This window comes from Lactuca virosa, chromosome 5 (genome assembly GCF_052849685.1).
Source record: "Lactuca virosa cultivar CGN04683 chromosome 5, Lactuca_virosa_CGN04683_v6, whole genome shotgun sequence".
Lineage (NCBI taxonomy): Eukaryota > Viridiplantae > Streptophyta > Magnoliopsida > Asterales > Asteraceae > Lactuca > Lactuca virosa.
Window position 1 is genome coordinate 105344717 of NC_136430.1, and position 15708 is coordinate 105360424.

Here is a 15708-nt window from a genome sequence, read left to right on the forward strand (position 1 = left end):
ATAGCGAGTTACAATCCATGTATGACAATCAAGTTTGGAACTTGGTTGACAATATGCCTGATCGTAAGACAGTTGGGTGCAAATGGATCTTCAAGAAGAAGACCGACATGGATGGTAATGTACACACTTATAAGGCACGAATGGTTGCAAAGGATTTTTCACAAACTCCGGGAGTTGATTATGATGAGACCTTTTCACCAGTGGCCAAGATTAAGTCTATTAGGGTTATGTTAGCCATTGCTGCATTTCATGATTATGAAATATGGCAAATGGATGTCAAAACCGCTTTCCTTAATGGAAAGTTGGCTGAGGATGTTTACATGAGTCAGCCAGAGGGTTTTGTCAGTACAGAGTACCCTAATAGAGTGTGTAAGCTTGAGAAATCCATTTATGGATTGAAACAAGCACCTCACAGATGGAATCTTTGCTTCGATGAGAAAGTCAAAGAGTTTGGCTTCTCAAGATGCGAAGATGAATCTTGTGTGTATGTCAAGGCTAGTGGGAGTATAGTTAGCTTTTTGGTATTGTATGTGGATGACATACTACTCATAGGAAATGACATCCCAACCTTGCAGGAAGTAAAGTCATGGCTTGGGAATTGTTTCGCTATGAAGGACCTTGGAGAAGCTGCCTATATCCTACGGATAAGGATTTTGAGAGACCGGAGTAAAAGACTAATTGAACTTAGTCAGAGCACCTATGTGGACAAAGTGTTGAAAAGGTTCAACATGCAGAATTCCAAGAAAGGTGAGTTACCGATCCAGAGTAACGCCAGACTGGGTAAGACTCAGAGCCCGAGTACAGAGGCTGAGATAGCTAAGATAAGTCGAGTTCCATATGCTTCCGCTGTAGGCTCGATCATGTATGCTATGACTTGTACTCATCCTTATGTGGCCTTTGCTTTGAGCATGGTCAGCAGATATCAGGGGAATCCTGGCAAGGCATACTGGACAGCGGTAAAGAACATTCTCAAGTACCTGCGGAGGACTAAGGACTGGGTCCTTACCCTTGGTGGGAATGATGACTTGAGAGTAGTAGGGTATAGTGATGCTAGCTTTCAGATTGATAGGGATAACTTACGCTCTCAGTCAGGCTGGGTCTTTACCTTAAACGGAGGAGCAATTACTTGGAAAAGTTCCAAGCAAGATACAGTGGCTGATTCAACTTGGGAATCAGAGTATATAGCAGCAAGCGAGGCAGCAAAGGAGGCTATATGGCTAAAGAACTTCATCGGAGACCTTGGAGTTATACCAACTATAAAGGAGCCTATAGAGATTTTCTGTGACAACAATAGTGCGGTTGCCTTAGCCAAGGAACCGAGAGATCATGGCAGATCCAGACACATTAACAGAAAATATCATTTCATCAGACATCGAATAGAAGAAGGACTCCTCGTGGCAAAGAGGGTATCATCGGATGAGAACCCAGCAAATCCCCTCACGAAGGGACTGAGTAGGGTTAAGCATCTTCAGCATGCAAGGCGCATAAGGCTAAAGGATGATATTAGTTTTTAGAAGTTAGATAATTTTGAAATTTGTAAAGTGTAATTGATATTTGATGATAAATAAAAGTTGTGGTTTATTTATGAGTAAAGTGTTGTTATCTCTTGTCAATCGTTTACTATTATTTCTTTTTGCATGTTTTGACTTCCAGAATAATTATGTTATGGTATATATCATATTATTCAAATTATCCACAGTCGGTCATATGTTGGAAGTAGATATGAATTAAGACTGTCATGAGTTGGTTTGTAGATGTTCAATATGGTGAACATAGTAAAGAGTTGCTACAACACTCATGAGTACTCATAAGTTCTGAGTATTGGATTCAACCCACGCTCACTTGTATCACTTCATGGAATTTATCTCGAGTGATCGTGAGACGGTAATATCATATAACTCTTCAAACCTAGAGATATGATTTGTTGCCTATGAGTTGGTTATACATTGATTGTGCGAAAACGCATTGGTAACTCAATGTTATAAAACGTACCTTTGTGTGTAATTTAACAAGTAGTAGAGCAAACATATGAGTCGAAGTTTATCTGTTCCTTCTAGGATTAGAAGCAATATTTGGGCCCCTCGATGATTTTGTTTTGACCTATGTATCGGGCCCGGTTAGAACTAAATTGATGTGTTCAGTTAAGTTCTATGTCAAACAAATCGGAAATCAGGAAACAACTGTTGGACAATAAGTAAGAATTTGTTCTATGTGTTTGTCCGGCTGATATCTGGAACAGAGGATTATATGATCACTTATCTAAAATGGTGCTTCATAGTTCAACAGAGTTTTAAGAGCTACGATTGTTAGTCGGTTCCTGAAGTCATGCTTGCAATTATAGTTATTAGACTTATCCAAGTGGGAGACTGTTGGATAAGGTGTCTAAGTCCATAACTATATTTGAGTCGTACTTGACCCGACCCGACATGGTCTATTTGGGTTGCACTTCACCCGAACAATTTATGGATAATCTTTTGAGAATAGTATAAGTTATGATTTATTAATATATTATGAGTTCTAATATATTAATATGAAATCATATTATTTAATTAGTATTGATCTATAATTAATTTAGAATTAATTTAGTGATCAAAAGTATGACTAATTAAATATGGGCTCTTGTATTTATATAGTGTGGGCTAATGCTTATTTGGAATGGGCTAGGCTTGCAAGGAAAGTCCATGGAGCTTTAACCCATGGATCTCATGGAAATGAAAAGACATGGGTATTAGGGTTTACATGGATGTAACCCAAATCAACCACACTATATAAAGGAGTCCTTGGTTCTTGAAAAAACACTAGTTTCTTGTGTCAGAACAAGTGGGCCGATTTCAAGAAGAGTGAAGCTATTCTCTCAAGGTTTCCAAGTTTGTGGTGATTTGTGATTTCCATTTGAGGCATCCACATTATTGGGTCTAGGCTCTCAAACTCCAAGCAATCAATCACTACTAAAAGGTAAGTAACTCTACTAGCTTTATTTGATTCAAGTACCCCATGCCATGCTAGCTAGGTTAAGAACCTTGGAAAAATAATTATTTGCATGTATCTTAGTCAAACATAGATCCAAGGTTTCTAGGGTTGCATGTACACCATAGGAGTGTTAGAATGCTCAAAACCCATCATCTGTAACCAACCTCCCCCAAGAAACTGGGGTACGACATCTTTGACCAAACAGAAGCTCGAAGGGCGGTGCACCAATATTGGAGTGATAATTGTTGTTGTAGGAGAACTCTGCGAGAGGCAGGTTGGAATCCCAACTCCCACCAAAATCTATGGCACAAGCCCGCAACATATCCTCAAGTTTCTGGATGGTCTGCTCACTCTGGTCGTCGGTCTGTGGAGGATAAGTTGTGCTGAAATGCAGCCTCGTACCCAGTTCCTCGTGGAACTTCTGCAAAAATCACGAAGTGAACCGAACATCTCGGTCTGATATAATGGAAATTGGAACCCCATGACGAGCAACAATCTCACGAACATACACATCGTCCAAATTCTCAGTCGATGAGCTCTCCTGGATGGCCCAAAATTGGGTACTCTTGGTCAATCGATCCACGATGACCCAGATGGCATCAAAACCCTTGGCAGTCTTTGGTAGCTTGGTGATGAAATCCATGGTGATATGTTCCCACTTCCACATGGGAACTTCCAAAGGCTGCAGGTTGCCATGCGGCCTCTGATGCTCGGCCTTGACCATCCTATATGTCAAGCACCTCTCAACGTACCAAGTTATCTGCCTCTTCATACACGACCACCAGTAACTTAGTCTCTCGGGTGTATCGAAAAGTGATACTTATGTGCCTCCTCCAAAACTATTTGTCTGACGCTGCCAAAAACCGGAACCCAAACCTGACCACCCCGGGTCAACAATCCTCGACTATCGGTGACAAATCTATCGATCTCCCCCCCTGATCCTCGCCTGTTTCTAGTTTTTCTTCTTGAATCTTTTTTCTTGTGCCCCTCTGATCAAATCCAAAAGTGGAGAATCAATGGATATCCTTATACACATATCCCCAACTAAAGATCCAGCCGACTTTCGGCTCAAAGCATCCGCAACCACATTTGTTTTACACAGATGGTAAAGGATCTCGCAGTCATAGTCCTTGACCACGTCAAGCCACCTGAGCTACCTCATGTTCAGGTTTGGTTGGTCCATGAGATACCTCAAACTCTTGTGATCCATGTAAATGGTACACCATACCCCATACATATAATGTCACCAAATCTTGAGGGAAAACACCACTGCCCCCAACTCCAGATCTTGGCAGGATCGACCGGAATCCCATATTAGTTAACGAGATGCCCCAGGAACTGGACCTCTCGTAACCAAAACTCACACTTCGAGAACTTGGCATAAAGCCGTTCCCATCTCAATACTCCTAAAAGCTCTCGAAGGTACTCCTCGTGCTGTTCCCTGGTCTTGGAATACACCAAGATATCATCAATAAAAACAATAACTGATCGATCAATCATCGACTTGCACACCCGATTCATCAAATCCATAAACATCGTAGGCGCATTGGTGAGCCCAAATGGCATCACCACGACCTTGTAATGACTATAACGAGTCTGAAATGTTGTTTTCTCCACTTTCTCCTCTCTAACCCTCACCTGAAGATACCCCGACCTCAGATTGATCTTGGAGAACCAAGATGCACCCTGAAACTGATCAAAGAGGTCTTCAATCCGCGGAAGTGGATAACAGTTCTTTATTGTCAACTTGTTCAACTCCCGGTAATCAATGCACATTCGGTGTGAGCCATCCTTCATATTGACGAACAAAATCGGTGCTCCCCACGGTTAACTGCTTTGTCTGATGAACTGCTTGCCTAACAGCTCCTGAAGTTGAGAGGACAACTCTTGCATCTCCGGCGGTGCCAAACGGTATAGCTCCTTGGCAATTGGAGCCGCACCGGGCACTAGGTCAATCCTAAACTCAACCTGCCTCTCGGGAGGCACACCGGGTAACTCCTCCGGAAACACATCAGCAAACTCCCTAAAAACTGGAACATATGAAACCGATGTCTACTCCCCAACCCGTGTATCAACCACATAGGCAAGATAACCCATACAACCATGATGAATATACTGTTGACCCCTGGCAGCCGATCAAAACCCTGACCCAATCCTGGTAGCCTCTCCATAGATAACCAGTTCTCCTCCACTTGGGGTTCGAACTACAACTCGTTGACCCTCACATTCACTCATAGCACCAAGCCTACTTAGCCAATCCATCCCTACTATGACGCATACATCCTCCATGGGGATATGAATCAAATCAATCAGATAAGGTACCCCGAAGATCTCCAAGATACAACCCTGTTACACTCTGGATGCAGAAATCTCATGTTCGTTGGCGATAGAAACCCACAACGGACAGTCCAACTCGCCAATGGTCATATCAAAATTCCTACTAAAAGATTGAGCTACAAAGAACCGACTCACGCCCGAGTCGAATAACACAAGAGCAGGCAAAGAATTCACTAACAATGTACCTATCAGAAACATAAACATAAGCATACCATAAAATAATTGACAGAATGATAAATGGAACATACCAGTAACGACGTTGGGCGCCGCCCTGGCCTCCTCTGTTGTGAGCTGAAAAGCGCGACCTTGAGTCCTCGTAGCTCCGCCCTACCCTGGCACCCATCGGTGATCCTCAAAGTAGTTGGCACTAGAGCCATCGCTGGTCCCCCAGTGAGCAAAGTACAGTTGGCCTTCACATGGTCAACATGCTCACAGTGATAACAGATCCTAGTGGTCGGTGCTGGAACCTGCTAGCGACAATCCTTGGCGTAATGCCCCTCCTTGCCACATTTGCGGCACCCAAAAGTAGATCGGAAAGGACCCTCATGAACCCTGTCGCACTTTCCACAAGTGCGGCCCCTCTGAATCCCAGATCTCACATCAGCATCCTTGAACCTCTTCGTCACAGGCTACGGCTGCACCAGAGCTTGCCTCCGCTCCCTCGTCTAGAGCTCTAACTCAATCTCCTGCCTCCTAGAGGCCTCCTGTAACTCCACAAGTGTACCATAGCACTAAGTAGAAACAAACTGGCGTATGTACATCTTGATCATGCTCAAGTACCGGGTCATCTGAGGTTGCTCAGAGGCAGCAAACTCAGGACAAAACAATGCTCTCTTAGTAAACATCATGGTGATCTCCATCACCGACTCATCCCCTGCCTCAGGTCCAGATACTCCTGGGCTAATCTCTCCCTCTCAACCAATTGAACATATCTTGTGTGGAACATCTCAGAGAACTAATCCCATGAAACAGCAACACTCTGCTCCAGAGTATAGGAGCTAGTAACCAACCTCCACCAATCCTTCGCCCCCAACCTGAGAAGGTTCAGGGCGCACTTGACCTTCTGGTCAGCCTGGAAGGAGCAAGTACATAAACATCCCTCAACATTGCACAACCACCTCAGAGCAAATCGAATCATGAACCCCATCAAACATCGTGGGCTACGTATTGTCGAAGCCCCGGATTTCGGAAGGCTCGCTCTCCACGAACCCTAGCGGCCGCAACGGCCATGGTAGTTGTAGCAACAGCAGCCTCAGTAAGTCCAGCGTAACGGTCATTAAAGTACTCAATCATGGCGGTCTTGATAGACTCGAATAACTCCGATATCTACCCCTGGATAACAGTCACAGCCTCAGAAGAAAGCAATGCCCTAATCTCATCCTCAGTCAACCCCGGCCTATCCTGGCCACTCGCTCCAACTCCTGACTTGAATCTCCTCGTGACCACCATACTGAAAATAAACCAGAAAATATCAGATGATGTGCATTTAATACTATGTCACCTATTCTATACAACAAAACTCTAGGGTTGTGACTTCCCTGCTACGTGTACAGGTCCTGTGCTTCCGGTAGTACTGGCCCATACTACCTTCCACACCTACCCATATTTGTCTCAAAAGATCATCACAACGACCCTAACAGCACCCACTAGAATACACATACATCCTATTCTCACTCCCTGGAGAAAGGCTAGACATTCCTTAACTGGTCGACTGCTTACACATAACCCATCCATGAAACTTCCACCAACCCTGCAACACTCGTGTATGCTAATCATACATAACAGCGGATCCTATACATAGTCGAATACCTGATTCTACCCCAAACCCTTCATCAAACAAGAACAGGAAATAAGGCTAAACCAAAAATTCTCAGGCTATAGAATCTTAGTTATGTAAAATTATGATGCATACACTAAGCAACTACAGTAATGATGTCAATTCCATACAAGAAAGAGTCCTAGACTATCAGACATCAATTATCAGGCATCAACTATCAGAAAATTCTATCATGCAATTCCTGAAGATCCCTAGCCTACCACTAGCATGTTGTTTTAACATAAACATAATATCAAATAACAGTATGGGTAACTTGAAGTATACTTTCTTGCTCCGGCTCATCGTACACATCGCATCCTTCCTTGTTTACTTTTGAAAACAATTTTGAAAATCAGTTTAAAAACTTTTGCAGTTCCATAGTTGGAGTCAGGATTCATGCGAATGTTCATCTAATTCTCTCAAACCAGTGCTCTGATACCAACTTGTAACACTCCAAAATTTCAAGGAAATTTAAAATTTTCAAAATTAACCATTAGTCAACATTGTTTACAAAAAGAGTCATTGTTTCAAAAGCATTAATTCAAATCAGAGTTTTCCCAAGACCTAGTGACATAAGACAGGAAGCTATGTACGATCATGCCTTTGCTTTCCCACGATCCTCAGAAGTACCTGAAATGATAAACTAAAAACTGTAAGCCAAAGCTTAGTGAGTTCCCCCAAAATACCAACACACATATACAAATAACATCATATACTTGGTCCATAGTTAAAAGATTGTATTACCCCTGAGCCCACAGTACGAGTCTGGCATGCCAATCAGACCCTCAACTCATATCTAGATTGCTCACGAGCCCACAATATGAGTCTGGCATGCAAAACAGGCCCTCGGCTCATATCTGGATTACTCCTAGGTTTGTTGGCTACAACACAAAGCAGTATTACCTCAACCCAACCATACTATGTCAACATAAGCATAACAGATAAAAATATACCAACAAACAAATAAACATGCATATCTTAACATATCACTACAACATAACAACATCCTATAATAGGATACATAATCTGATGGGCTGATATTGGTGCCTTCGACCCACAACTACAGTGAGGAAAACCTCCATCTCAGTCGGAATACAAGCTGAATAAATCTCGGTCCCGAAAAATCAGCTCAACGATCACCTAACCAAAACCAAGGACCTAATCTCAATTAACAGCTCCAAAATACCCAAAATACCCTTGGTCTAAACCGGTCAAAATGTACAAAATCCGTTGAGTCAACCCAGCCAAGTCGACACGCGAGGCGTACTCGGATGTACGTGAGGTCTACTCGGATGTACGCGGGGCGTACTCGTGGTCCGAGGCATCGGGGCTCAACCTGCATACGCACAACATACCCTTCGGTACGCCCAACATACCTATAGTTTCCCCTCTTAACCACTTAAGAGCTTAATACTTTGACTTTTTTTACGTCCAAAATGCACATCGAAGGCGAAAATACCACTGAGAGTCATAAAGTTTCCAACTTTATGACTTTGCGTGCCCATTAAGTGCTTAATACCAACAAACTTAACTTCTTAACACTTAAAGACCTTCTAGGGCGTGCATGGGGAAGAACTAAGCATCAAGATCTCATTTTTATGACTCAAGACCCCTCATTGGGTCTGAAAGGACAACTAATTTGATCAAGAGCATGCCATGCTCAAGAATCACAAATTTTGGGACCAGAAATGCCCTAAATGATGGAATATCTAGATCTATAAGAAAAGATGATCAAGCTAGGAGCTTTTTACCTCTAGAAGGTTGCTAGCAAGGTAAGAATCCCAGATCCAAGCTCCTTCCAAGCTCCAAAGTCCTTCCACCACCTTCGTCTTCTTCATCAAGAACACCACCAAAACACACAAATAAGCACAAAGTGCAATCTTCTCACTTAGGGTTAGATAGAGGGACGATTTTCAGGTGGAGGTTGATGACGGTGAAGGTCTTGGGGCCAAAAATATGTTTAAATAGGGTCAAGCCCTAAATTTTAGGGTCTGAAACCCTCACACGTACGCCCTGCGTACGCGATGTACGCTCAGCGTACAAGGCCACGTGCATGTACACCTTGCGTATGAAGCATACGCCTAGCGTACTAAGCCTTCGGCCAAAATTAACAAAATGCCACTATGGGCCATTTTGCAATCCTCCTCATACACAGGGGACAAAATGCAATATTATTCATATATAGGGTTAAAATCAAAATTACCTCATCATCGGGATGTTACATGATGTGGAGGCATGGACATGAAAGAGAAGGCGGACACACGATTCAGAACAATTGGAGGAAGGTGGAGGTTTCGATGCAACTGACCTGGGTACTGGAAGTCATAGGAACTATGAGATATATGGAAAGTATAGGGGAACTCATGGGTTTGCTTCTCAGAAGTTCAGGTGTTTAAAATTTGGAGAAATAGGGCATGTGCACCGAGATTGCAAGAAGGATCAGATATGTTTTCATTTCTACCAGTCGGGTCATTTCAAGTCCAACTGTCCTGCATGGATAACGGAGGGGGTGCAGGCCCCAACACCCATCGTCCTACAAGAGGTCAAGATCGAGCCGTAAGAAATCAATGGTATGTATGTTGAGCCCCGGTTCTATAATGATATTTATATCTATAAAATGTATGTTCCTGTCTAGTGTTGTATCGTTGGACCATAAATCTTTTTTATGATAAAAATGTTAGAACCATATTGGAATTTCTACAATTTCAACAGGATGGGGTTCAGTCCTAGGCGCTTCATATTTCAGAGGTGTATGGATCTCTCTTTATAGGTTTGAAGTTGTGACATTGGGAAGCTTCCAATAATCCCATCTAAGGTTCAGGGATCCTCTATGATTGACTAAGTCATCATTAAAAGAATTTTCATATGCCATTTTGCATACTGTGGGCCGTGTTTAGAAGAGGCGTGGGTATTAAGCATGGGAGACCAGCAGTCGGTCAGATCTTTCGTGGTATAAGCGAGAATTCAACGAATTCGCAAGGTAGGCATGTTGGGTTTAAATGCAGGATATGTAGGGGTTTTCATGGTTTCGAGGTAGTTAAGATATGGTTCGGTCATGGGTGTAAGATCGGTAGTTTTCAAGTTCAAACCTTCGAAGCGAGGTCAGATGCAGGTTGCATGGGAATTGCTCTAAGCGCAAGTAAGTAGTTGAACGGATTGGGTCATTGTTTGATATTGAGATGTTGTTCCTCATCAACCGATCAGTCGCCAAGGATTTGTAGTGGATTCAACGGAAAGTGCCTGGAGATTCGTTGACGTATTGGGAATGATCACCCGGTCTTGGAATATTTAAGCGCTAGGTTTGGCTGGTCAAGGAAAGCTAGCTATTGTAAAGCTCAGGTTGCCGACTACTACCATCAGTAGGGATTGAGCAGTGGTAACGTATTACTCTTAATTATTAGGGAAGTGTTGTTCGCATAAGTTATTTTAGTCATTGGGATTGTCAACAGAAATCGAATGGTATCTTTTGGTGAACTTCGATTACATCGATCCTTGGGAAGGTAAGTTGTTGAATTGATGATCCGTCCGTTCCGGTTAAGGGTTGTAGTTCTATGCCACGAGCCGAGGTGGATTAAGGATTTGGAGTTGTCTCATGGGAAGTACTTGGGATTATTGAGCTCATTGAGAATTTGGGAAGTGATCATCTGGTTTTGGAATGTGTATGGTCGCTAAGGTTGGCTAGTAATGGAATGTTAGTACTTGTAAGCCATGGTTGTTAAAAGTTGGAATTGTTAGTTTGTGGGATGGATTGGTAATTCATCAAATTCGTTGTGGACTGGAAGAGCACGGTCGAATCCAAGAGGAGGAGAATCGTTTGGTCTAAGGGTTGCACAAGAATGGATATTCAGGTTTCTTTGTGCATCAGTAGTGACGCATGGTGGGTATGTGGATGGATCCAGTTTGAGGGTTGTGTTAGACTCTCTCTCCATGTTCATGTCAGAATAAGGCTTCAGGATTTGAAGCATAACACGAACACCTGATTGAGTTATAATCGGATGCGGGTTCGACTTACGATGGTCATGGTTGGTATAGTAGATGGACAGTAAGACCATGGATGGGATCATGGCAATATGAAAGTGTTGTAAATCTACAGGGTAGTTGTAGCATATAAAAGGATGATAGGCTGTCAGGGAAGTGTCGTAAGTTTCCGATGGGATCGTAGCGTTCACCGGAATGAGGTAGGTCATTGTTGGGGCAGTCGTTGGTATGAAAGAGTATCAACACGTGCCTAGGGCGAGACGAATAGTACTGTCAGAGGATTTCTACTTGTGGTGCGAGGATCGTTGGATCTAAGGCAATGTCGGCTTGTGCAACACTGGACTGTGTAAGACCTGTGGGCGAGGCCCGTTCTATTGTGCAGTCTATGTGAGACCCATGGGCGAGGCCCGTATGGTTATGATAGTACGGGTGCGACCTGATGGAGACTGGTTGGGGCAAGGTGTTGTATTGCGTTTAAAGTGGGATGACTCTATGGTCAGTGATTGGTATTCATATGATGTGTAGGCTATGGTAGCCTTTATCAGTTAGATTCTCAGTAGGAGCCTGATGATTGGACCAGGTGTGAGCTGTCAGTTACAGCGGTAGATTGGGGATTTTATATCTCAGTTTAGTGAAAGGTTGTCTTGGAATTAGAATATTTTGGATAAAATGCAAGTGTAAATCTTTGGATTTTGGGATATGGATCATGTATCGGGTTGGCAAATGGGCAGGACTCGCGTTGAGAGTCTAAAGATGTTTTATCATCAATTTATCATGAAGGAATATGTCTGTCAAAGGTATCAGTTGGATAGTACAGGACCAAAAGGATGTTTTTCAGTTCAGATTGCAGTGCAAGGTCCTAGTGATTATGTTTCGGGATGGTCCTACCTGTGTGAAGGTCAGGCAAAGTTTTGGGGGTTTCGGAAATACAGTAGTGAGGTGCTGGTTCGATAGTTAGGGGATCAATGATTTGTTCACCATTAGGAGTATGGGGTTTGACAAGATTGGGTTTCGATGGTAGCCTTGGAGGGTCACTAAGAGTATGAGACGACCTTTTTAGTGATTCGAGGAATCAAGAGGTACTGGTCGGAGCGTTTGGGTTCCAGGAGGATGGTAAGGATGTGATTTCGAGGACGAAATCTAATTTAAGTGGGGGGAGTTGTAACACCCTGTTTCGAATCATTTCCTAATTCGGGGCCGTGACCCGAAGATTAGTTATCATAAGGCTATGGGCCTTAGGGAAGGAGAGATTTAGACTCCCTTGGATGTGGATAATGTAGATTAGGTGATCCAAGAGTTCGGTTTGTGTTTTGGAGCCCAAGGGTATAACCGTAAAGTGCTAGTTCGAGCCTCTTATGAATTTTGGATTTAAGCTCAGGAAGTTTTATGGCGAAAGAGAGTTGATAGAATTGTAGAGCTTCTCATTACAAATATGTGGATATAAAGAACGTCGAAATCGGACATATAACAAAGAAGTTATGACCTTTGGAAGATTGGTGGTTTTAGTCCCTAGCCGGGTACGTTGGGTGTACTCTATGAGTACGTCGGGCATACTGAGTCAAAGTTGGTCGCGGAGGTAACCCACGTACATTGGGCGTACATGGAGGTACGTGAGGCGTACGGTCACCAGGGGCAAACCCTAATTTTTAGGGTTTGTGCCCTATTTAAACACCTTAATTCACTCTTGGACATTCCTATGACCAGCCTCCACCTCTCCAAACTCTGAGAACGAAACCCTAATTGCCCTTTAAGTGTTTTGAGCTTAGAAGTAGGCCCGACCCAAACGGTGGGCAACCCGGGCGGTCGCCCAAGGCCCAAGTAATTAAAGGGCCCAATTTTTTTAAGATATATGGTGTTTGTATGTGTCTGTATATATATATATATATATATATATATATATATATATATATATATATATATATATATATATATATATATATATATATATATATATATATATATATATCAGACTATTACAGGCCCTAATAAGCCAAACTTTGAATCAAAGTGGATTTAGTGGGTGTTTGGCATAACTTTTTAAAATAGCTTATTAGCTTTTTAGCTTTTCAAAAAGCTAAAAAGCTAAAAAAGTGTTTGTGTATTTGAAAAACATTTTTTAAAACAACTTTTTGGATAGGAAAAAGTAAAGCTTTCAAAAAGCTGAAAAATCCTAGCTTTTTAACCATTTTACTCTTAAAAAACATCTTTTCTTATCCAAACACTTTTTAAAATCAGTTTTTCCTAAAAACCATAATCTAATAAACACTTTTCTTAAAAATCACTTTTATGCTAAAAAAAAACTAACCCAAACATTCCCTTAATCAGCCCAAGAAGTGAACAATAATGTGCACAACAACGGCAAGTATGCGTGCCTATCATGAATCATCATCCACGCAGTGGGCGGGAGAATGAATCGACGCCTCGAAATTATGAATTGACGTCCTCGTTACTTGTTTGTTATCATCATTAACAGACATTAACGGGGAAAAGATTGCATCAGTTGTGTCTTGCTTTCTTCTAAGACCCCAATTTCGATCTACCCTTCCTCCCTTCGACCCTTCTTACTCTCGTTCGCAGTTGTAATCACTGATTTCACTCTCGATCAGAAGAACTCAGAAGACGAGTTACTCAGACCATGGTCTCGATCTCTCCTTTTTGATCCTCATACCTCAGTCTCGATCTCGCTCTCTCCTTCTTTGATCCTCATACCTCAGTCTCGATCTCGCCAACGCCTATAAGTTTCGATCAAAATCAAATTTATTAGTTTATAATTTGTGAATCCAAATAGGTTCTGATTTTGTCTTTGCTTCTCATTCTCGGTTTATCTTATGTTTCTGTTTTGATTAATGTTTTCTGATTATGTTCTGATTTATGTTTCCAATTCATTTTCTAATTTTCTGATTTATGTTTCTCATTCTGATTTCAAGTTTTCTGATTTATGTTTCTGATTTGATTCGTACAGAGTTTCAACTTAATATATTTAAGATTTCTTGCTTGATTAGGTAATATGTTAATCAAAATGGATAGTTATTAGGTTTTTGTTATTTATCAGATTTGTGATTAATGTTACTGATTTTTAGATTTTATTTTGTAGCTTCCTTTGATACCACGTTTCTATAAATTTGAAGCATAAATTAGAAATAAAGTCTATTCTTTTCTTGAAGTAGTTTTTAATTATTGACAATCATTTGATGTTTTTTCTAAAAAACATTTATCCAAGGCCAAAAAAGAAGAAAGTTGTATAAAGGTAGCTTCTATTTTTTAATAACAATATGTCTGATGTGGATTCAAATGATATTTTATTCGGAATTAATAGTGTTGTAAATGACTTTGCTTAATAATATTGTGTCGGCGTTTGAAAATTTGAACTTTGTTAAAGTTGTGGTTTGTTGCCTGAATGGTTTTATTGCATATAACCTCTTATGAACCGTTCCTGTTACTTTTGCATCTGTAGAGAGAAGTTTTTTTTTAAAGTTGAAGTTGTTGAAGAATTATCTAAGGTCGTCAATGTCACAAGAAATGTTGAATGGTTTGGCGATATTATGTATATAGAAAAATATGTTAGATAAAATTGATATTGATAGCATTATCAATTATTTTTCATGCAAAAATGCTACAAGTATTTTTCTTTAAATTTGTTGTTTTTTTGTAAATTTTGGTGGCTATATTTGTGTTTTTGATAATATTGTTAATGATGTTTATAAATAATGTGTTTTTGAATGTTTGTTATATTTTACTTTGGGGGGGCCTTTTTTTCTTTTCATCTCGGGCCCAATATATGTTCGGGTTGGCCCTGCTTAGAAGTGAGCTTTGACGGTGTTTTTGGTGATTTTGAAGGAAGAGGATCTCTTGGAAGTTACATTGGTGTAGATAAAGCTTGTGAATCTAGAATCATCATCAACTTGGAAAGCTCTTTGATGTATAAAGAACTTAACTTGATGGTTCATTTTGTTAGATCTAGTTAGGGCTTGTTTTTGGGCTTTTTTATGGTCCTTAAAGTCATGTATCAGAGTATGAGCTACTCCAGAAGATAAGGATGATAGATCTTAGCATTTTGAGGCCCCTTGTTCATAAAAATGCAATCTTGATGAGTTATATTGGACCATGCATGAGTTTGGGTGCTTATTATGGATTTTATTGAGTATTGGGTCCCATTAAGACATGTAAAGGAGTAAAGTAGCCAACTTTACATGTTAAGACATCATTTAGGATCAGATCTGAGAATTTGACATAGTGGCTTAACTGATTAAGCACTTAATAGGGATATAGGTTGGATGTGGAGTACGTTGGGCGTACCCAGCTCGTACGTTGCGCGTACTGGCCAAGGAAGGCGTACGTTGGGCGTAAGTCTGAGTACGTTGGGTGTACTCAGCTACCATTGACTTTTGTTGACTTTTGGGTTTTGGTACATATTTGGACTACTAGGGTTTTGGGCCTTGTTAAGCCACTTGTCCTTTTGACTTTGGGTCATTGTTAGGCTTTGGGCCTTCTTGGATTTGGACATAATGGGCTTTGGGTTTCATTTAGGAATTGGTCCATAATGGGTTTTTGGATCCATTGGGTTGGGCTATGGTTATTGGGTCAAGTGAGGAAAGGGTAAAATGGTC